The sequence below is a fragment of the Sus scrofa genome, chromosome 6, assembly GCF_000003025.6.
Source record: "Sus scrofa isolate TJ Tabasco breed Duroc chromosome 6, Sscrofa11.1, whole genome shotgun sequence".
NCBI lineage: Eukaryota > Metazoa > Chordata > Mammalia > Artiodactyla > Suidae > Sus > Sus scrofa.
The window spans coordinates 146,875,365-146,897,899 of NC_010448.4; the positions used below are offsets into that span (position 1 = coordinate 146,875,365).

Here is a 22,535-nt window from a genome sequence, read left to right on the forward strand (position 1 = left end):
AACCTTTTCCAGAAAAATGAAGAGTAAACCATGAAAAAGGGATTCAGGAATTCAGGATCCAGGAAAGCCTGATTACCACCCTGTTGATGACTCTGCAGACTTGAGAATGACCTGTCCAGATAGCAGATGGAGTACACATGCCGCCTGCAAGGAAATGGCCAGGGGGAAGGTGGGAAGATGGAAGGTAGCTTGATAAATAATATGATTCTGAAGCTGCAAAAATCTCTGAATAAAACACACACACAGAAAAACCAGAATGACCCAAGAGAAAAAAAGGAAGTCATTGTTCAAAACTGAAGTCACTAGTCCAAATAAGAATATGAATTCACTGGGCTTTGAAAAGAAGAATAAAATGGATTCCAAAAAATAAAGAGGATGAGTAAAAAACTGAAAAGTAAGGATATAATGAGTATATAAGTATATATATATACACACACACACATACATATATATAAAAGTGTATATATATATATATTCTCTCATCAAGAAAGAAATAGAGTTAATTGGGAAAAGCCAAATAGAAAGGCTTGATCTAAATATGAACTGAAATAAAATGTGGCATAATTCTGAGCAAATACTGGAATTGAAGAATCCATTTGAAAGAAGGAAGAATCGCCTTTACCTAGATTCTAGGAACATTCTGCTTCGAGTGGCTGAGGAGTCATATTGAATGAAATAATATGGAACACTTCTTGATTCTGCAGTGTGCAATATTTACAAAGTCATAATAACATTAACACGGCTCTTCATTAATTTTTCAAATTTTTGGCCTAACCAATAGATGAAAATGAAAGATTTAATTCCAAATACTAAATATAAAATATTATCAATATTCTCACTGTATAGTTGTCAAAATCTGGATGGCATAGTTATACGAGAAGAAATGGTAGGAAGGCAAATGGGTAAAATATCCCAACCTCAGGAAGTAGGAAGTCAAGAGAAACCATCTGTAGTGAATGAAACAAGAAATGATGCAGAATTATAAATGTATCTAATAAAATAATTTTTATAGGTGGAGAAGGGAGAGAGAAGAAGGTGAAACTAGGAAGCTAGCTTCTTTCCTACCATGGTATCTGTTTAAAGTTGATAAATGAAAAGAAAGTCAACATAAACATATTATTTAGCCCTACAGAGGTAGCCAGTGGAAGAACTAAAACCAGAAATGGTTCAGGTTAGTTATTCTCAAAGTCAGGGATAACAAAGTGAGGGGAGTGGGCCAAAGGATGACGGTGTCTGATTATAGCAGATTTCTGTAACCATGTGCATGGATTATCTCCATGTAAAATTTTTATTTTGTCCTTTTAATTAAGTGTGATTGGATTTCAGAGAAAATAGCTACGAACAAAGTTCTAGGGGCTAATTAACGATTCACAGAAGTGAAATACTAGTTGAACTCCAAGAAACACAAAGGAAGAGAGTAGTGCTGTCTTTCTTCTATTTTAAGAGTCACAATACTTCAACACCTCCGACACCAGGATCCTTGTTAAAATCGTTAAAATCGATGTCATCTTATAATCACGGATGGCCTGGTAGCAGCTGTTATCTAGTTGTCATTGATTGCATACATACAAACTGGGGCACTTTCCTAAGGACAGACTGGACAATTTTAAGCCATCAATATTTTGATTAACAAACTATTTAAAGACCATTCAAGGAAGAAAAGATTATGAGCCCTGAGTGTTGCCTGAAACCTTCTGTGGACATCTTTTGGTAAGAGCAATATAGAGCCAGCATAAAATTTGCAAAACGGACTAACTTAAAAGAAAATCTGGGAAACAACTGCAGAGCACAGGGAACGCTACCCAGTATTCCGTGATAATCTATATGGGAAAAGAAACTGAAAAAGAAATTGTGTGTTTATGTATAACGGAATCACTTTGCCGTACAGCAGAAATTATCACAACATTGTAAATCAACTATACTTCCATAAAACTTCTAAAAAGGGAAAAAAATTAAAGTGAAAAAATAGTGAAGAATTCTTTTATAAAGTGACATATCACACATATTCTTGATAACCCAGAGTATGATATCATTTGGGAAACTACCGACATCAACAACACTGAGTTGAAAAGTGACTCAGAAAAACCGGATTCTGAATAGGAAAAGAATCCCTTAATGGAGTTCTCTGATTGTCACTGTGCTTATGAGAGTGATATGATTTAAACAAAAATCTTTAAATGATTCTAAAAGAGCCCTTTCAGCAGGTATGAAACAAAAATTCTGTCATGAGAAAGCGCTGTAAAATAAATAGGTAGAGACTTTTCTTTCTCAGCAGTACAAAAACGGTGTAAAAATCCATGATGTCTTAGATTGAAAGAATTTCAGCTAACTGGAAAGAGCATTAATTTGGTGAAATAAGAGAGAGTATTTCTAATTTGCATAAAACAGAACATATTCCAGAGAGGCGTGCAGATTTAACTGTCCCTTGAAGAATGGGGAGGAATATGAAGCATGAGGTAAGTAATATAAAAAAGATTTTCCTACAAAACCCATGATCGGTTAAAACAAAGACCAGCCAAAGGGTATCAACAAAAGACAATAGGCACTCCTGTGTAAGAACTGCCTAAGAATTAATTTGCAAGTTGAGAACAGTGTTGGTCAAAAGACCAAAAAGCCACTTGCCCAGATGACTGCTTTTTAAAAATGGAAAGCACATTATTACATCCTGATTGTTCTGTGTGAAAACCTTTTCTTCCCTCATATCAGACCTGTGACCAGCAGTGCTCCCTGCAAGACACCCAGATCACTGCAGAAATATTCAGCTACCTCCTGGGTAGGTCCAATATGACAAATACGTCATAACCCTAAGAAATAACATCTTAGTATTATGACACCTACAATTAGCAGGTGCTTATTATGTATGTGCCAGTACGTTTTTTCTCTGTTTATGCCTACACACACACATACACACCATACATGTGTGTGATTTATTTCCTCTTCCATCTCCTACACACTGACTGGTTTGCTGGTGCATACAGAAATCTAATTGCTTGATTATCTCATTGGTGTAGACATCCAAATAACAGCTGCTAGTTAAAGTAAAATGAGAAAATATAATTCTGAGAAAAACTAAGCTGTCCCCCGCCTTCATGAAACAGCTATTTGGTAACAGCTGTTCTTCAACATGAGTTCACATTCGTAAAGCCTATTAGAACACCATTATAGAGGCTCCTGAGAAGCTCTACTTGGCGCAAACCCTTAGCTATCATCTAGTACCAACAGATATGTTCGTATCATCTAGTACAAACGTATACGTTCCCATAAACTTCACAGAAATTATTGGCCCACGAGTAGAGTCAGTCTCCCTCTCCCTCCCCCTCTCTCTCCTCCCATCCCTATCTCTCCCTCCTCTCCTCCCCTCCCTTCTCTCTTTATCTTCTGGATCTTTCCCTCTAAATGGCAGACTCTAAAATTAATATTAATGCCACATGCCCTTTTGGAGTGTCTCCAGTTGAGTCATTTTCATTTGCTAGTCAACAGCACTCCAGTTTGATTTAAAGAGGCCCAAAGGGTACCCCCAAAATTTTGTTAAAATTGTTCTCCAGATGAACCTATCTACAAAACAGAAACAGATCCCCAGGCATAGAGAGCAGACTTGCGGTTGCTAAGGGGGCGGGAAGAGGGAGTGAGATGGACTGGGAGTTTGGGATCAGTTGATGCAAACTATTACATTTAGAATGGATAAGCAATGAGGTCCTGCTGTATAGCAGCGAGAACTACATCCAGTCTCTTGGGATAGACCATGATGGAAGATAACCTAAGAAACAGAATATATATGTAGTTCCCATCATGGTTCAGAGGTAATGAATGCAACTAAAATCCGTGAAGATGCGGATGCGGGTTCAATCCCTGGCCTCCCTTGGGGGTTAAGGATCCAGCGTTGCCATGAGCTGTGGTGTAGGTTGCAGACAGACACGGCTAGGTTCTGGTGTTGCTGCGGCTCTGGCGTAGACTGGCAGCTACAGCTCCGATTTGACCCCTAGACTGGGAACTTCCACAGGCCACATGTGCAGCCCTAAAAAGACAAAAAAAAAAAAAAAAAAAAAAGAGCGAGAGAGAATGGGAATGTGTACACACACACACACACACACACACACACACACACGTATGACTGGGTCAATTTGCTTACAGTAGAAACTGGGGCAACACTGTAAATCAACTACATTTTAATAAAAATTTTTTTTCAGTTTAATAAAAATAGTTCTCAAATGCTTGACTCTCCTCAAAGACCATCCACAGTCCACAGACAAGGGCTCGCAGAGTTCCATTCTCCCCTCAGCCAGTGTCCATGCTAGGCAAGCAGAGCCACAGCTTTCACCCAGGGGACTGGATCACCCAAAGATTCCAATGTCAAGCAAATACTAACTGCAAATGGACTGTATTCACTACTGGGGACTCGATGCTGGTACCATAAAATTATACGTGGGAAGAAACTAACTACTAATTTTATGGAAGAATAAATGGCTTGCTAACTTCTATTCAGTGAGAATCTATATCCACAAAAGTTTCACCCAGCCTGCCTTAGACATATTGAGTGTTCACATTTGGGGAAAGATTTTAAACTTCCAAGTACATGGCATTTAAATCTGGCAGTGATTTTTCTACATAGTCAGCATTTCTGTGTCTGATATTTCTTATAAACATTACTAAAACTCACTTAAAAATATTACCAAGGCATTAAGCACATCTTTAAGCTCAGCATGTCAGCGGTGTAGATTCAAGAGTTACAAAAATGGATATTTTGGTTTTCAGGTTGAAGCCAACAGGAAGTTTACGAGGATAATCATAGGTCAGAACCATTGAAAAAGGTTGTTAAAGGAGTTCCCGTCGAGGCACAGCAGAAATGAATCCGACTAGGAACGATGTGTTGCAGGTTTGATCCCTGACCTTGCTCAGTGGGTTAAGGATCCGGCATTGCTGTGAGCTGTGGTGTAGGTTGCCGATGTGGCTCGGATCTGGCATTGCTGTGGCTGTGGTGTAGGCCTAGCCTGGGAACCTCCATATGCCACAGGTGCGGCCCTAAAAAAGACAAAGAATCAAAATAAAAAAAAGAAAGAAAAGAAAAAGGTTGTTAAATAAATGGGTATTTTAAAATAATATCCCCTTAACAAAACCCTATAGAAAAACAAATATAATTCAAGAGAATCACTCCAAATTGATGAAAGCTTCCACTCAGCAGTAATATATGATAATTTTACATGTATACATATATTATAGTATAACCTCAAAATAACATAGGCTTATTACAATGTAGCTTCAAATATATATATATATGATGAAAATTCAGAATACTAAAAGAAAAAAACAGAAAATCACATACATGGTAGAAAATGTTAATACACTCTTCTAAAGAATGAACAGAACAGCAGACATAAATACATGAAGATATATGAAATTGAAACAATATTAACAAGTGACACGAACAAAAACATTAACAAGTTTGACATACATTGACCTCTGCTCCCCTAAACTATAGATTACACATTATTTTTAGTCACCAGTGGGCCATTTATAAAAACTGACCATATAGGAAAACATAAAGCAAATTACAGATAAATCCAAAAGACTAAAATCATACTCACTACATTCCCTAAAACTGCTTTTTTTAAGGGCCACACCCATGGCATATAGAGGTTCCCAGGCTAGGGGTTGAATCAGAGCTATAGCCACTGGCATACGTCACAGCCAAGCAATGCCAGATCCGAGCCGCATCTGCCACCTACACCACAGCTCATGGCAATGCCGGATCCTTAACCTGGTCCTCATGAAAACTAGTCAGATTCGTTTCTGCTGAGCCATGACAGGAACTCCAAAAAGTGTTTTTAAGTGGGGAAAAAAATAGGAAAAATAAAACTACACAAATATTAGGACGTTATTGAAAACAAAAAATTTCTGAGTGAGCCACTGAGCAAAAAAATGATATAATGAAAATCAAAATATATTTTAAATTGATGATAGTGAAAAAAAGCATCTCAAAACTTAAATTAGGAGTTCCCGTCGTGGCGCAGTGGTTAACGAATCCCACTAGGAACCATGAGTTGGCAGGTTTGATCCCTGGCCTTGCTCAGTGGGCTAAGGATCCGGCGTTGCCGGGAGCTGTGGTGTAGGTTACAGAGAGGAAAATTCAAAGTCGGAAATAAATAATATTTCAAAAAAAGAAGAAAGGATGAAAATTAATGAGCTATCATTCATTTTAAGATGTTAGAATAAAATAGCAAAAAAAAAAAGAATATCAAGGAAAGTAAAGTGGAGGGAATACTAAAGATACTAAAGAGTGATATTAACAAAACAGAAAACAAACATGCAAAATTGAGAACCAACAAATATAAAATCGGTGGGGTTTTTTTGGGGAGTTGTCTTTTTTTGCCTTTTCTAGGGTCACTCGGACGGCATATGAAGGTTCCCAGGCTAGGGGTCTAATCAGAGCGGTAGCTGCTAGCCTACGCCATAGCCACTGCAATGCCAGATCTGAGCTGCATCTGCAACCTACACCACAGCTCACAGCAACACCGGATTCTTAACCCACTGAGTAAGGCCAGGGATCAAACTGGCAACCTCATGGTTCCTAGTCAGATTCGTTTCTGCTGTGCCACGACAGGAACTCCCTTAACTGGGTGTTTTGAAAAACAAGCAAAATAAATTCTGATGCGATTGAGAGAGAGTACAAATAACCAGAATCAGCAATGAAAGGGAGACATAAATGCAGAATTAATCAGGACCAACTTTATGCCAAATCATTTTGAACTTTTAGATGAAATGGGAAAATTCTTGGAAAATATAATTTACCAAAGCTGACTCAATAGAAAGAAAGAAAAGGATAAAAAGACAAAGGGAGGGTTGGAGGAATTAAGAAACCTGAGTAGTTCATATAACCAGGAAAAAATTCAATCCATGGTCAAAAATCTGGTTCCACCAAAGGTTTTCACAATAAAACAAATAATTTTACACCAACAAAAACCCTTCCAGAGACTAGAAAAAAGTCAACATTTGGCAATTCAGATCTATAATTAATATAACTTAACACCCAAACACAACAAGGACAATTTGAAAAAGCAAGGTTAGAGCCAATTTTATCTTAGACTTTCAAAAATCCTTAGCAAAATATTAGCAAATGGAATTCTGCAAAGCATCAAATGCTCATATAGAATGAGTAGGACTGTCACACTGAGGGTAGTGGGCGAGGGGAATACTACAATTTAATATTTGAAAAAGCACTTAATGTAATTCACTCCATTAATATACTGAAGGAGAACAGGCAACCGATTATATCAGCAAATATTAAAAAAGCATCTGATAATGGTTGATATCTATTCATGATTTTAAAAAACTGTTTGCCAGCTAGAAATGGAACAAAAGTATTACTTCTGTAAAGGAGTATCTACCAAAATCCAAAGCAAACATCATTCTTAATATGAAATGATTTTCCCTGTCGGCACTTCAAATCAGCATTATACCTGAGGTCCTAGTCAAGACAATAATGGAAGTGGAAAAAATTTAAGGATTATAAAGGAGGAAACAAAACTGTCATTATTCATAAATGACAAGAAAGGTGGACAATCCCAATGGATCTATAGGTAATTTGTTTAACTTAATTACAAAATTCATCAAGGTTGCTGGTAAAAAAGATAACTGTATAAAACAACACTATTTTAAATACTTCCCAGCTTATCCTATGAGGCCAGCACTACTCCTATATCAAAACCAATGACAGCACAATAAAAGAAAACTACAGACCAAGATCCCTTATGAATACAGGTGCAAAACTACTAAGAAACCAAATCCAGCAATGTATAAAATGGATTATACCACTGCGACCAATTATGATTTAACTCAGAAATAAAGTATGGTTTAAAATATGAAAATCAATCCACATATCAATCAATAGTAATAATAGAATAAAAGACATGATCATTCAGCATTTGACAAACTCCAATGCCATTTTAAGACAAAAACATTCAACTAGGAATGGAAAATAACTTCAACTTGGTAACAGCTTACATATGAACAACCTACAGCTAACATCATACTTAGTGGTGAAAGACTGGCTGCTTCCCTGCCAAGATAAGGAACAAGACAAAGTTATTCACTTTTCCTCTCTATTAAACTGGAGGTTAGCCAGGGCTACTGGGCAAGAAAAAGAAATAGAAGGCATCCAGATTAGAAAGAGAGAAGCAAAAGGATCTGTATTCCCAGGTGACCCAAACTTATATAAGAAAACACTAAGGAATTTACAAAATATATGACACCTAGTAAGTTCTGCAAGGTTGCAGAATACAAAATCAATATACAAAAATCATTTATATTTCTATACATTAGCAATGAATAATCTGAAATAAAAGATAATTCCATTTCCAGCAGCATCAGAAAGAATAAAACACTTAGGAATATCTTCAACAAAAGAAATGCAACTATTTGTACACTGAATACTAAAAATATCACTGATAGAAAGTAAATAATACCTAAATAAATGGAAAAATATTTCATGTGCATGGACTGAAAGACTTAATTTTATTAAGATATTAATACTTCTTCAATTACTCTCATATACAGTGCAAACCCTTCAAAATCCCAGCTACATTTCAAGCAGAAATTGACACGTTGATTCTAAAGTTCATGTGGATAAACAAGGGAATAGCTAAAACAATATTGAAAAAAACAAAGTTGGAGGGTTTACTTCTGATTTCAAAACTTGTTTCAAAGCTACAGTAATCAAGATGGTGTAGTACCTGCAGTAAGGATAAAAATATAGATCAATGGAATAGAACTGAGATTCCAGAAATAAGCCCTTACATTTTTGACAAATTGATTTTTGATAAGGTGCCTAAATATGGGGAAAGAATGGTCTTTTCAACAATCGTGTTGAGACAAGTAGATATTCACATGCAAAAGAGCTAAGTTGGTCCCTTCTTCATTCCATATAATGAAAGTAATCAAAAACCTAAAACCAACTATAATGGAAAAATAAAAATCACTTAAGAAATATAAAAAAATAAAAATTAAAAAACTAAATGTAAAAGCTAATACAAACTACAAAATTCTTATAAGGAAAACACCGAAGTGAATCTACTTGACTTTGAATTAAGTAAGGGTTTCTTAGGACACAAAAACTAAAGACAAAAATAAATAAACTGGATTTGATTAAAATTTAAAACTTTGGGACTTCAAAGGATACCATCAAAAAACTGAGAAAATGACCTAATTTTTGAAATTCTATATTTTTGAAATTCTATATCTTGTGAAGAATTATTATCTATGGAGTTCCCATCATGGCTCAGTGATAACGAATCCAACCAGTATCCATGAGGACACAGTTCAATCCCTGGCCTAATCAGTGGGTTAAGGAGCCGGCATCGCCATGAGTTGTGGTGTAGGTAGCAGACACAGCTCAGATCCTGAGTTGCTATGGCTGTGGCATAGGTCTGCAGCTGTAGCTCCAATTTGACCCCTAGCGTGGGAACTTCCATAGGCTGCGGATGTGGCCCTAAAAAAGGCAAAAAAAAAAAAAAAAAAAAAGTTAATTGTGCACTATAAAAGGATGCATTTCATGATATGCTAATTATAGCTCAATAAAGCTGTTATTTTAAAAATACTTTCAAAGGTCAAATTTATTTCCATATGGCAGTAACAAAAAGACAATAAATTTTTAAAATATCATTTAAAATAATTTCAAAAAAATGCAGGTGCTTTGAATAAATCTAACAACTCCTAATGGAAAAATCAGACTATACTTACATTTAATATATTAGAGAAGACCTAAATATATTGGAGAGAGTCATGAATTCTAAGACTGAATATTTAAAAGACATCAATTTCGTTTTAATTGTTTATATACTCAAAATAATCTCAATAAAATCTTCATTGAATCCCTGACAGATTTTTTTAGAATTTGACAAGCTGATTCAAAAAATGTATATGGGAGTTCCCGTCGTGGCGCAGTGGTTAACAAACCCGACTAGGAACCATGAGGTTGCGGGTTCGATCCCTGCCCTTGCTCAGTGGGTTAACAATCCGGTGTTGCCGTGAGCTGTGGTGTAGGTTGCAGACGCGGCTCGGATCCAGCATTGCCGTGGCTCTGACGTAGGCTGGTGGCTATAGCTCCGATTCGCCCCCTAGCCTGGGAACCTCCGTATGCCGAGAGAGCAGCCCAAGAAAATGGCAAAAAGACAAAAAAAAAAAAAAAATGTATATGGAAAGGCAAAGGACCAAGAAAGGCTACAGCACTCCTGAGAAAATTGCACAAAGTGGGAGGATTTGCTCCCCTACCTACCAGACAGAAAGACCTAATATAAATCTGTAGTAATTACAGAAAGAAAACAAAGGAACACATACAGAGCCCAGAAACAAAACCATACATATATTAACTCTCAATAGTTGAAAATAATAAATATTTGTTGTTTTAAACAAGTTTTTAAAACACTAAATTTGGGGGCAATTAATTACACAGCAATAGAAAACTAAAGCATTGCTGCTCCCCAGTATTCCCAGATTTATTTTTTTCGCACTGGACAAGTGTGGCATTATCTAATAAAGCTGGTATCTACAAGCTCTGTGATTGAGTAATTTGACTAATAGTTTTATACTTGAAAAAAAAACTCTGCATCTGTGCACCAAGATATTTGCAGAAGAATCATATGTAGTTTATTTACGTAGTGAAAGAAAGAAATGAAGGAAGGTAGGGAGGAAAAGAGGGATGGAAATGACCCAATTATTCTTAATCAGAGCTAGTAAAAAAAAATAAATAAAGGTATCATATTCACAGAATAAAAATACCCAATAATGAAAAGAAATAAACAAAGCCACTATCAGGAGTTCCCGTCATGGAGCAGTGGTTAACGAATCCGACTAGGAACCATGCAGTTTCGGGTTCCATCCCTGGCCTTGATCAGTGGGTTAAGGATCCGGTGTTGCCATGAGCTGTGGTGTAGGTTGCAGACTCGGCTGGGATCCCACGTTGCTGTAGCTGTGGTGTAGGCCAGTGGCTACAGCTCCGATTCGACCCCTAGCCTGGGAACCTCCATGTGCCATGGGGAGCGGCCCAAGAAATGGCAAAACAAATAAAAAACAGCCACTGTCAGCAACAGCATTCCATCAACAAAAAAAAATTGAGCACCCATTACATGCTAGGCCCTATTTCAGATACTAGGGATGCAATAATGAGCAAAACAGGGAAAAAAAAAAAAAATCCACCCTCATGGAGTTTACATTCTAAAGAGACAGGTGAAAAAAAGATTAGCAAGCAGTATTTTTAAAAGTGGTAAGCACTAAGAGGAAACGCAAAGCAAAGGAAAGAGTAAGTGGTGTTTTGCAAGGTAAGATGTGCAATTTTAAATATGATAATCAGGGTGGGTATCATTGAAAAACAGACCACTAAACAAAGATTTAAAGAAAGTGAAAGTTTTAGCCAACCGAATCCAACAGCATATAAAAAAGATCATACACCACGACCAAGTGGGATTCATCCCAGGTTCACAAGGTTGGTTCAACATATGCAAATCAATCAACTTCACACACATATTAACAAGAAAAGTCAAAAACCACACGATCGGAGTTCCCATCGTGGTGCAGTGGTTAACGAATCCGACTAGGAACCATGAGGTTACAGGTTCGGTCCCTGCCCTTGCTCAGTGGGTTAACGATCTGGCGTTGCCGTGAGCTGTGGTGTAGGTCACAGATGCGGCTCGGATCCCGCGTTGCTGTGGCTCTGGCGTAGGCTGGTGGCTACAGCTCCGATTAGACCCCTAGCCTGGGAACCTCCATATGCCGCGGGAGCGGCCCAAGAAATAGCAACAACAACAACAACAACAAAAGACAAAAAAGACAAAAGACAAAAAAAAACAAAAACAAAAAAAAAACCACACGATCATCTCAATAAATGCAGTAAAAGCATTTGACAAAGTCCAATGTCCATTCATGATCAAAATTCTTACCAAAGTGGGTACAGAGGGAACATACCTTAGCATAATAAAAGCTATTTATGACAAATCCACAGCAAATACAATATGCAATGGAGAAAAGCTGAAAGCCTTGTCATTAAAATCTAGAACAAGACAAGGATGCCCACCTCACCACTGTTACCCAACATAGTATTGGAAGTCCTACTACAGCAATCAGATAAACAAAAGAAATAAAAGGTGTATCCAGATTGGAAGAGAAGAGGTAAAACTGTCACTGTATACCGATAACATGATACTGTATATAGAAAACTCTAAGGACTCAACCCAAAAACTGCTTGAACTGACCAACATATTCAGCAAAGTAGCAGGATATAAGATTAACATTCAGAAATAAGTCACATTTCTGTATACTAACAATGAAATATTAGAAAAAGGAATACAAAAATACAATACCTTTTTAAATGGCACCACAAAAAATCAAATACCTGGGAATAAACCTGACCAAGGAGATGAAAGACTTATATGCTGAGAACTATAAAACATTAATCAAGGAAATTAAAAAGGATTCAAAGAAATGGAAAGATAGGAGTTCCCGTCGTGGTGCAGTGGTTAACGAATCTGACTAGGAACCATGAGGTTGCAGGTTCAATCCCTGGCCTTGCTCAGTGGGTTGGGGATCTGGCATTGCCGTGAGCTGTGGTGTAGGTCGCAGATGCAGCTCGGATCCCATGTTGCTGTGGTTCTGGCAAAGGCTGGCGGTTACAGCTCTGATTAGACCCCTAGCCTGGGAACCTCCGTATGCCATGGGAACGGCCCTAAAAAAGGCAAAAAGCCAAAAAAAAAAAAAAAAAAAAAAAAGAAAGAAAGAAATGGAAAGCTATTCCATGCTCCTGGGCTGGAAAAATTAATATTGTAAAAATGGCCATACTACCCAAAGCAATCTACAGATTCAATGCAATCTCTGTCAAATTACCCATGACATTTTTCACAGAACTAGAACAAACAATCCAAAATTTTATTTGGAACCACAAAAGACCAAGAACTGCCAAAGCAATCCTGAGGAACAAATACCAAGCAGGAGGCATAACTCTCCCAGACTTCAGGCAATACTACAAAGCCACAGTCATCAAGACAGTGTGGTACTGGTACCAAGACAGACATACAGACCAATGGAACAGAACAAAGAATCCAGAAATAAACCCAGACACCCACAGTCAATTAATCTTTGACAAAGGAGGCAAGAACATAAAATGGGAAAAAGACAGTCTTTTCAGCAAGTGGTGCTAGGAAAACTGGACAGCAACATGTAAATCAATGAAACTGGAACACACCCTCACACCATACACAAAAATAAACTCAAAATGGCTTAAAGACTTAATCATAGGACAAGACACCATCATACTCCTAGAAGAGAACATAGGCAAAACATTCTCTGACATCAACCATACAAATGTTTTCTCTGGTCAGTCCCAAGACAACAGAAATAAAAGCAAAAATAAACCAATGGGATCTAATCAAACCGAACAAGCTTTTGCACAGCAAAGGAAACCATAAAAAAAAAGAGAGAAAGAGAGAGAGAGACAACTTACAGAATGGGAGAAAATTTCAAATGATGCAACTGACAACAGCTTAATCTCTAAAATATACAAACAACTTATACAACTCAACAGCAAAAGAGCCAACAACCCAATAGAAAAATGGGCAAACGACCTGAACAGACATTTCTCCAAAGATATACAGATGGCCAACAGGCACATGAAAAAATGCTCAACATCACTGATTATTAGAGAAATGCAAATCAAAACTACTATGAGGTACCACCTCACGCCAGTCAGAATGGCCATCTTTAATATGTTCACAAATAACAAATGCTGGAGAGGATGTGGAGAAAAGGGAACCCTCCTGCACTGTTTGTGGGAATGTAAATTGGTATAACCACTGTGGAGAACAGTATGGAGGTACCTTAGAAAACTATATATAGAACTACCATATGACCCAGCAATCCCACTCTTGGGCATATATCCAGACAAAACTTTCCTTCAAAAAGACAAATGTGTCCATATGTTCATTTCAGCACTATTCACAAGAGCCAAGATATGGAGACAACCTAAATACCCATTAATATATGACTGGATTAAGAAGATGTGGTATAGATACACAATGGAATACTACTCAGCCATAAAGAAGAACAAAATAATGCCATGTGCAACAACATGGATGGAACTAGAGACTCTCATACTAAGTGAAATAAGTCAGAAAAAGACAAATACCATAAGATATTATTTACATCTGGAATCTAATATATGGCACAAATGAACCTTTCCACAGAAAAGAAACTCATGGACTTGGAGAACAGACCTGTGGTTGCCAAGGAGGAGGAGGAGGGACAGGGAGGGACTGGGAATTTGGGATTAATAGCTGCAAACTATTGCCTTTGGAATGGATAAGCAATGAGATTCTGCTGTATAGCACTGGGAACTGTATCTAGTCACTTATGATGGAGCATGATAATGTGAGAAAAAAGAATGTATATGTGTGTGTGACTGGGTCACCTTGCCATATGGTAGAAAGTGGACAGAACACTGTAAACCTGCTATAATGGAAAAAATAAAAATCATTAAAATTAAAAAAAATCTGAACTGGTAGAATGAATAAAGCAGATTGCCCTCCCTCAAGTGCGTGGGCCTCACCCAATCAGTTGAAGGCTTGCATAGAACAAAAAAGCTGACCGTTGCATGAGAGAGAATTCTTCCTGCTTTCCTGCCTTTGAAGTGAGACATAAGCTGTTGTTTGTTTGTTTTTCTGCCTTTGGACTCTAAATGAAGCATTGCCTCTTCTTGTGTCTCAAGCCTGCCAGCCTTTGGAGGAACTACAGCACTGGTCCTCAGGTCTTCAAACTCAAGCTAGAACTACACATTGTTCTCCTGGGTCTCCAGCTTCTGGCTCTCCCCTCAGACTGTGGGATTTGCCTACCTGCATAATTGAGTGAGTCAGTTTCTTAAAATAAATCTGTTCATGCACACACACACGTGTACACATACATACATTGGTCTAATTTCTCTGCAGAACTCTGATTAATACAAATATTTTTTGTGTGTGTGTCTTTTTTTTTTGTCTTTATAGGGCCACACCCACAGCGTATAGAGGTTCCCAGGCTAGGGGTCTAATAAGAGCTGTAGCTGCTGGACTATGACAGAGCCACAGCAACACCAGATCCGAGCCAGGTCTGTGACCTACACCACAGCTCACAGCAATGCTGGATTCCTTAACCCATTGAGCAAGGCCAGGGATCAAACCCAAAACCTCATGGTTCCCAGTCAGATTCATTTCCACTGAGCCACGATGGGAACTCCAATATAAACATATTTACTTTGCAATTAAACGAGTTCAAACCTCAGCTTCATCATCTACTTAATCAAGGAGCCTTGGGCTAGCCATTAACCTCTCTAAACTTCAGTTTCCTCAAGCATAAAATGAGGACACTGGCAGAATCTCAATGACAAGGGTGTGAAGTGACTGCAAGATAATCCTTGTAAAACACTGCACTTGGCCTTTAATCAAGCTCTCAATAAATATTTAGCATTTTCATTAAGGTTAATAATGTATATCAGGAACCATTTTGGAGATGTACAATTCAATACTGGCTCTTTCATTAAACAGCTGTTTCACCTCTGTTTTCTCATCTGTAAAATAGCAATAAGCTAGAAGAGATCTACTCAAAGTGGGGTCCACTGTGTGCTGGCCATCTGTGACCTGTTACTGGTCAATAATGAGGAATCCAGAGAACCAGCTGGTATGCATTATTTAGAGACTTCCATAGCAATTTGACCAAGCAATTTCATGTCTTTTGCATCTAATAATAAAAGGTTTGGTTTTGTAAAAAAAATAATAATAATAATAATAAATAAAGGAAGTAAGTCCTGGGGACATCTGGAAGAAGGGCCTTTCGGGCAGAGCTAAGGTGTCTCTGATATACACAAAGAATAGAAGGAGACCAGTGTGGCTGGAACTCAATGAGTGAGAAAAACAGGAAATGAGGTCAGATAGGTTAAAGGGGGGTGGAGGGAATCTCGTGGCACTTCATAGGTGTTTCTAAAGATTTTGGTCTTCTAGGATTTGACTCTGCATGAACTAGAAAGGCACTGGAGATTTTGGAGAAAAAAGTGCATCATCTGACATATGTTGTAAGAAAGAGCTCTGATTGCAATTTTGAGGATGGATTACGGAGGGCAAAGGATAAAAGCAGTGTGACTGGTTAGGAGGTCCTTTCGCTAATCCACGTGGAAGATGATGGCAGCTCAGACTAGGAAGGCAGCCACAGAGGTAAAAACAGTAATCATAGTTAGAAATTATTTTGAAGATAGAGCAAAGAGGACTTGCTGGCACATTACAACTAAGGTACGAGGGGACAGGAGATATCAAAGGTAATTCCAAGGTTTGGGGCCTGAGCAGCATGAAGGATGGAGATGGGGAGGGCTGCAGATAGTGTGGGCTTGGGCATGATGAAGATTACATTTTCAGCATGTTAAATTGGAGATGTCTACTAGACAAGTTCATGGAAACGCTGAGCGGGCAACTGGATTCAGAGGTCTGAAGTTCAGAAAGAGAACTCAAAGCTCGAGCTATCATTTTGGAGTCATCACTGTACAAATACAAAGACTGCATGACATCATCGAAGGAGGTAGAGAGAACAGAGCTCCCAAGGACTACAGATTAAGACCTTCTAAGGAGTTCCTGCAGTGGCTCAGTGGGTTAGGAACCCAACATAGTGTCCGAGAGGATGCAAGTTCAATTCTGACCTTGTTCATTGGGTTAAGGACCTGGTGACCCTGGCCTGGGAACTTCCATATGCTGCAGGTGCAGCTGTAAAACAACGACAACAAAAAAAACCTCCATTACACATTTTTTTAATAAGGAGTTCCTGTTGCGGCTCACGGGTTAAGAAACTGACTGGTATCCATGAAATGCAGGTTTGGTCCCTAGCCTCCCTCAGTGGATTGAGGATCCAGCACATGTCACAAGCTGCGGTGTAGGTCACAGATGCAGCTCAGATCTGGCATTGCTGTGGCTGTGGTGTAGGCCAGCAGCAGCTCCAATGTGACACCCACCTGGGAACTTCCATGTGCCCTGGTTGCGGGTTCAGCCCTAAAAAGACCAATAGAGAAAGAAAGAAATCAAAAGACATTCTAAGTGTAAAATCTCTGAGAGAAGAAGAGAGACCAGCCAAAGGGACAGGAGGCAACGGTGGGTGAAGAAGAGAGAAATCAAGAATACATGGTGTCCTCGACGTCAAGAAGGAAATATTACAAAGAGCAGAGAGTGACAATACTATGAGTTGGTGAAGATCAAAGGTGACAACTGACTATTGGGTTTAGGAAAGGTGATGTCGCCAGTGACCATGACAGGCAGAGTACTTCTGAAAACAAAAGCGTGATACAAATAGATTTAAGAGAAAATGTGAAGCAATGAATTAGTGATAGGGACTATAGACAATTCTTTTTTAAAAGTTTATGCTTTAAAAAGAAGAAGAAATGGTTCAGTCCCACAAACATAATGTTAAGCAAAGAAGTTTCTACTCTGGCACAACAAGACCTGTGGCGGCTCTGGAGCTCTGGGATATAGGTTCAATCCCTGGCCCAGCACAGTGGGTTAAGGATCTGGCATTGCCACAGTTAGGACCTGAACCCTGGCCTGGGAACTCCATATGCTGCGGGGTGGCCAAAAAAATTTTTTAAAAAGTTTCATGTTTCCTTTTAAAGAAACATGATTAGGAAGGAACAAGCAAGAAGTTTCTGAGTATTGGCATATTCTCTTACTTGTATGGTGAATAATGGGGTAATTGCCTTATAATTATCTGTTAATGATTCGGTATATTATTTGTCAACCAGTACATTTGTTTTAAGAACTCTTCTCCCTCTATATGTCATAGTTAAAAGTGTTAAAAAAAATTAAGATTAATAAGATCATGTGTGTGAAAAGCCAACAGGAAATAACACTGTAGAGTTACAAAAGTGTTTAAAAATATTTGAGGAGGGATATTTCAAATTATAAGCAGACTAAATTTGAATTGAAACTCTAGGACTGGCCAGCAGGTGAATATTTGTGCCTTTCTGATTTAATTAGAAGTGGAATTTGTAAATCACATAAAATCTTAGGAATTAGGGCAGACTGTAAGCCCTTTTCTTCATTTTTAACTCCACAGGACATGTTTTTAGTATGTGTTTGGCTCTCAGTATGAAAAATGCAGTATAATATCTGCCAAGGCAATTCTTTTCTTTTTCCGGATATTTTTTAAGTTTTATTTCTAAGACCCCCTTGGGATATTACACTTCATAAACACAAACCATTTAGTTATATAATAGTGATCTAACTGTGAAGACACGAGTGTTTTTTTCTTGGCAAATTCATGACAAAAGAGGACTAGAGCTTCTGCCAGCCGTGATGGCCCTCCCAAGCCATGAATGAGCTGGACCCTGGGCAGTCAGATCCACCGCCTGTTTTCAGTTTGTTTTCCAGCAAGAGACCAGAAGCCAGGATGTGTGAGCTGTACTACTCTCTGTTTATTCAACAACCAATTTCCTTAACTCTTTGGGCATTTCTTTCAAAGAAGACAATCACCTACTTCACCAGGGACTATGAGGGAAGACACAGGCCGGAATGACTGATGACACTTCCAGTTCACAGGGTAAAAGGCAGTGAAAATCAATCCACTGTGTTCATAAGAGTCCTTCAAATCTATTCCGCTCTCCCAAACGAAATACAAAGCACATGCTGGGTGGGAACACATTATTTTATTGTAGATCAAAGTCACCAAAAAGAGCCAGAGACACTTCCAAACCTACTCACCTACTGAGGACTTAGTCTCACATAATTCTGAAGTACAAGGAACAAAAAAGCTAGTCTAACATTCTCTGTCTGCTGAAACAAGGCAACAGTTGTTTGTTTTTATCAAAAGAAAATAAAAAGTTCACTGATACTGTATAGTACTCACTTTCTATACAACTCTGTGTGTGTGTGTGTATGTGTGTGAGAGAGAGAGAGAGAGAGAATTCCTAATTTCTGGCTCATCTATTTAGTTAACCTCTGCTATTTTCTGGGATTCATTCCAAATAACTAAAATGCATTACTAAAATTGGCATCTCTGCTATTGAGCTTAATTTCAGAGATGCTCTAAAGTGGTCTGAAACCATTTTTTTTATATTCTACACACAACTTCATGCTACAAAGCAGCAAACACTGTTTAAGAACAGTAATTGATAGGAAGGGTGCTATTTTTGTTTTCCTCCAAAACAATTTTTATTTCCTCCAAATATACAATACAGAAAGAGAGTAAGTAGTATACGAAAGCCACGTTTTGTCAGTGTTGCAAATATTAACTCAAAGTTGAACATGATTCTTTAAGCTAGACTGAGAGGTGATCTAAATATTTACATATAAACTATATATTTCTAAGCTCTTTGAGAAGTGTTTTTCTCTTTAAGTTTTGGTTGGAAAACCCTAAAAGTATACATTATAAATGCATGTAAACAAAATGCCAAGATCAATACAGATTTTTTTGATTTTATAAAATTACGAAATCTAGCCATGTTTGTAACATGTTGAAAAGTTAAAGAATTAAATCATTTTTAAGTTGGGAAACATCCTGGATATTATTAAAAGGCCCTCAGAATTTTAATCCAAGCCTCTAACTTGACAGATGAGGAAACTGAGGCCCAAAGAGGTTAAACTAACCACAGCTGTCATGGTACATGACAAATCATACCAAAATCCAGATGTCCTGACTCCAAGTCCAGAGCTCTGAAAGAGTATTTGTTTCAACATACTTTTAATACTTAAGGAAATGAAAGCTAACAGAAGACGCTCCAGGTAGCCCCTCAATATAAGGAACTCCCTCAGGCTTATAAGAGTCAACCTCCTCCTATTCTTGCAAACCCAAGTCCTAGAAATAGCACCCCCAAAAACCCAGGGTCTCAAAGGGCCCCCTCCTACCTGGGGTTTCCGAAGTGATTCTTCTATTAGGTCTCTTTTTCTCATCCCTACAAGTTCCCTTAAATAAGTGTTTTGGTTGGGATTGGGTTTCATTGTTTTGTTTTATTTCATTAACTTGCTTGGGGCGGGAGACAGGGGTAACAGAAGCTCCAGGCTAAAACAACCCTATAGCACTTTTTTTTTTTTTTTTTTTCTTTTGTCATCCAAACCTACAAATCCTTCCTCAGGGCCCCAAGACTTACTGGTTTCCGTCGCGGTCCCTTTAGTTTCCAAAGTAGCAAGAAGACCTGGAAAAGAAGTTGGCCAGATGGGACGTCCTTTCGGGGGCGCCCGGCAGGTGCGCGCCAAGGCTAGGCTGGCGGCCCTGGACCGCGCGCCCTGATGCTCCTCGCCCCGGGGGCCTCCCGAGAGCCTGGCTCCGGGGAGCCGAGAGCCCCCGCCGCCCCTCCCGCCAGGCACGGGCCCCTCCGGTGACGCCGCCCAAGCGGCCCCGGCCTCCTGGTCCCCAGGTGGCCCGCGGGCTCCAGCCGCGGCGTTCGGCTCCTCGCGTGGCCGGGAGCGGGAAAAGGGGGAAGTAAGGGGCCCCGGGGAGAGTTGGGTCCCACCTTGAGGCCGGGGTCCCACCTTGGCAAAGGCAGAGATGGCGGCGGCGCGGGGGCTCGGGCACCTGCGTCGCTCGTGCTCGGCGGGCCGTGGGCTCTGCGGTGGGGCGGCGCCAAACTCGTCGCGGAAGGTGCCAGGCAACTCTGAGGAGAGCGAAGGCGGCAGGGTGTGGGAGGAGGGGCGGAGGGGAGAGAATAAAGGGAAGGGAGGGCCGGGTGGCCTCCCGCGCGCCCCGCGCCCGCCGCCACCACTCCCGGGGCGGAAGGAGCGGCCCCCGAGCCGCCGGGTGGCCACGCAGGTGACTGGGGCGGCGGCAGGGATGCGGCTGCGCGTGGCAGCGGGCCTGGGGGAGGAAATGCGAGGCGTTTGGGAAGGAGGACCCCTTGCCCGCAGGGAAGCCGAGAATAAAGGCGAACCCAGAGGGAAGGTGGCGCCGGTCCTTTACCCAGCTGTAGGCGAGGCGCGCCCACCCTGAGCAGGAGTCTCAGACCTAGGAGGGGCATTGGGTTCCCTCTGCGCCTCCCACTTCTAGACCTCCAGGCTCCTGCTGCATCAGGTGTGCAAAATGCTACAATACAGAATGCAATAACCGGGAGTGGGAAGGAAAGCTAAATGAAAAAGACCAGAAGTAGTGAGGTAGTGACTTTCCTGTCACCAAGGATGTTTCACCCAGCCGAGCATTTTGGGTCATGCTTGTCAGGAAAGCTGCAGAAGGCACTCATGCTTCTAATGAAGGGTTGAACTAAATGACCACTTCTCTTTGAATCTGGAAATTCAATGGCGTTTGACGTAGTAAGTTAAAAAAAAAAAAAAAAAATCCGTCCTTGAAGAGTCTAACTCCAAAGCCAAAGTAGTAAGCATTATTTTTTTTGCTCTCTACTCAAAATATTCATTTATCTATGTGTGTATTTATTTATACATTTTTATTGAGGACCTACTGTGTGCAGACAATATGCTAGGTATGGTTATTATGTTCCTTGAACCTGGTGTTATGACAAGCAAATATTCATGTAATTATCCATTGTTGTGGGTGATATGAAGGGAACCAATCCGGTAAGGAAAAAAAGAATAAAGGGGAGTGGACCGCTCTAGATTGGGTGGATGGTTAACTTTTAAAGGTCTCTAAAAATGAATTTGCCCAACATCCTTATGCGAAGAAGCATCAAAGACATAAAGAGAAGGTAGCCCAGAGATGGGCAGGGCAGAAGCAATGTCTCCCTCCCTGCTTCCCAACCCAGCCAATTGGCCAACCTGTGGAGCTGTACAAATGGTACTTTTTCCGCAGTTCTGATCGTGGCTAAGTTGTTAACGAATCCCACTAGGAACCATGAGGTTGCGGGTTCGATCCCTGGCCTCACTCAGTGGGATAAGGATCCAGCGTTGCCGTGAGCTGTGGTGTAGGTTGCAGACGAGGCTCGGATCTGGTGTTGCTGTGGCTGTGGCATAGGCTGGCAGCTGTAGCTCCAATTAGACCCCTAGCCTGGGAACCTCCATATGCCACGGGTGTGGCCCTAGAAAAGATAAAAAAACAAAACAAAAAAAAAAGCAAATGGAACTTTTTCCCTAAAGGAGTATCCTCCCAGGGCCAGTGTCACTTTACTGGAGACAAGATTCTTTGTTTCCATCCAGCTGGAAACAAAGAATTGGAGTAGAGATACTAATTTCCTCAAGTTATTGTGAGGTGAAACAACACAATAGAATCCTTAATTAGATATTTGGTATGAACTAGCATATTAGTTTTCTAGGGATCCTTAACAAAAGAACACAGACTGAGTGCTTAAAACAACAGAAATTTATTCATTCACTGGTCTGGAGGCCATAAGTCCAAAATCAAGGTGTCATCAGGTCCCTACAATTCTGAAAGGAGAGAATCGTTCCTTGCCTCATTCAGCCTCTGGTGGCTCCAGGAACCCATCAGCCAGTGGCTGCATCATTTCAGTCTCTGCCTCCACCTTCACAAGGCCTTCTTTGTGTCTGTGTCTTTCTTCTCTTCTGCCTCCTGTACTTGGCATTGGCTTTGGAACCAACCAGACAAAGCAGGATAATCTA

The 22,535-nt window shown here is 39.8% G+C and overlaps 1 protein-coding gene across 6 annotated transcripts in view; it reads right to left on the reverse strand.

The window, feature by feature from the left end:
- The window catches only part of LEPR (leptin receptor), a 93,856-nt gene extending 73,068 nt beyond the window's left edge, over nt 1-20,788 (reverse strand). For 2 of the 6 annotated variants that reach the window (XM_021093490.1, XM_021093489.1), the window contains exons 1-2: nt 20,489-20,626; nt 20,126-20,170 (exon numbers count right to left, since the gene is read on the reverse strand). The gene's annotated coding sequence lies outside the window, so the exon portion shown is untranslated. Of the gene's footprint in view, nt 1-20,125; nt 20,171-20,488 lie in introns of all 6 variants that reach the window. The other 4 variants (XM_021093487.1, XM_021093488.1, XM_021093492.1 and 1 more) reach the window with 4 other exon arrangements.